The sequence below is a fragment of the Habropoda laboriosa genome, unplaced genomic scaffold (assembly GCF_001263275.1).
Source record: "Habropoda laboriosa isolate 0110345459 unplaced genomic scaffold, ASM126327v1 scaffold291, whole genome shotgun sequence".
NCBI lineage: Eukaryota > Metazoa > Arthropoda > Insecta > Hymenoptera > Apidae > Habropoda > Habropoda laboriosa.
Window position 1 is genome coordinate 1,761,265 of NW_017100515.1, and position 1,953 is coordinate 1,763,217.

General features: G+C 44.0%; 1 protein-coding gene across 1 annotated transcript in view; it reads right to left on the reverse strand.

Moving 5' to 3' along the window:
• The window catches only part of LOC108576501 (prolyl 4-hydroxylase subunit alpha-1-like), a 221,164-nt gene that overhangs the window by 183,442 nt on the left and 35,769 nt on the right, over positions 1–1,953 (reverse strand). The gene's annotated exons all lie outside the window — the stretch shown is intronic.

Here is a 1,953-nt window from a genome sequence, read left to right on the forward strand (position 1 = left end):
CTTTGGATACGCCCAACCGATAGGAATTAGTTTAATACTGCCTTTCAACGTCAATGCCCTTTTTTCATCCCCCCCGGGGCTTTTGTACCATTATTCAACACACACGCACGTATACCAGGATGACTTTTACTTTGATCCAATTCCAAAATCGATGGATCAATTTGTTCCAAGTTCAAAGAGAATGTAATTTTCGAATTTTCAAATTTCGAGCTAGCGAAGTCACTGTGCTGTGTGTAAAATTGCGTTTCTTGCAATATAACCTTTAACCCTTTACACTCTCAGCATTTTCTGATAAGATTAATCAACAACTCCGGAATACCTTTGCAGTGAAACTTTCAAAAACCCGAAATTTTGTTTAAAAAAAGAAAACGATTTTTAATATTTAATAATACAAAAAAGCCTGAATTTTACATTTCAAACTTCCCCAAAGTAATTACCATGTCGCCGTAACAGCGCCATTGGAGTGTAAAGGATTAATCAAACGACAGAGATCAGAGTAGTTTCACAGAAAATTCCTATTTTTCTAGTCTCGTTGGAAATTACATTTATTCTTTTGCGAAGATTACAAATTCTCTACTCTGAAATTGAAAAAAGTAAGTAGCTCCACGGCGACCTTGAGCAGCCGATTAATTCGACGCAGGCTATAGCCGACGCTAGAACGCCGCCTAAACCATTTACCCGGTCTGCTTGGAAATTTCCTTGGAAAAAAACACGCGCTTTCTAAGTAGATCGGCGCGGAACTAGCGCAAACATCTGAATTTAATCCGCGCAGATCTTCATTAACGCGAAAATTCTATTAAATCTCCGCGGAGTATCCGTAATTTTCTTCGCGGCCCGCAACCGGCCACGAAATGTCGTCACCACTCCCCGACTGGATATCTCAATTCGCGATTCGGCCAGGCTGACCGTAGATAGCAGCCATGCAATCGCGTTTCCGCTGGCAAGAAACGCCGCTTAATTACTTCATCGCCGGTAAATTCAATGGAAACACAATTACGAATTCACCGGCGTGTATCTTTCCTCCCTGGACGCGATTCTCTTTCTCCCTTTTCCGTCGTACAACCGTTCGCCGGCCGAACCGGAAGCTCGTTATCCAACCACCGACCCTCAAGAGGAGTGCAGAGAGGGAGGGACGTTTATTTGGACGAGCTAATTTTATTAATTTCCACAGGCGACAAAAAGAGAAACAAGTGGACGAATTCCTCTTGCGATTCTGCCCCGCGTTTCCGCTCCTCCCACCCGACGCCCGGCTTCCGGTTTCACGGATCCTCCAGAGACCCGTATGCAAATTCCACGGAACGATCTCTCGCGTCCTGGGAGTTTGTCGCTAATGGACAGTGGCGGCGTCACATGAAATCCTGTGATATTCGCTGTTTACGAATATTGGCGTTCTAGTGCACCGTGATGTTTGAAATGTCGCGTAATTAGAGGATGCTCTCGTATTTTCTCAGTGTGTTAAGCTACTTTTTATCTTGCTCGAATCACAGCTTTGGTTTATTTCGACAGAATTTAATACGGACTCGTCCAATTTACAAACGAGTGACTAAATACTGTTCCTCTCACTAATTTCTCTCTGCGAAACGTGTTCCGCGACGTGTAACATCTAGACTTAACTACTACCGTGCCAAAATTTCAAAGAAAATCTTTATAAAATGATTTTTCGAGGAGATACAGCTATTTGTCTATGCTATAGCCTGAGTCGATGTTGCTCGGTAGCCGCTTCCCCCACCACACCTACAACTTACCCCCTCCACATCGTCTCTTTCCTCGTTACCACGCATCGCAAGAACTCGTTACACAGAAGGCTGAGCGAATTACAGGATCAAATAGGTACCGAAGATTACACGCGAAAAAAGACGAATGAAAAGGAACCCAAAAGCGACACATCTTCCATCGCCGAGCAGCGTACAAGTACCATCTCTCCGCGGGAGCAACAAAAAGAACTGTTGAACG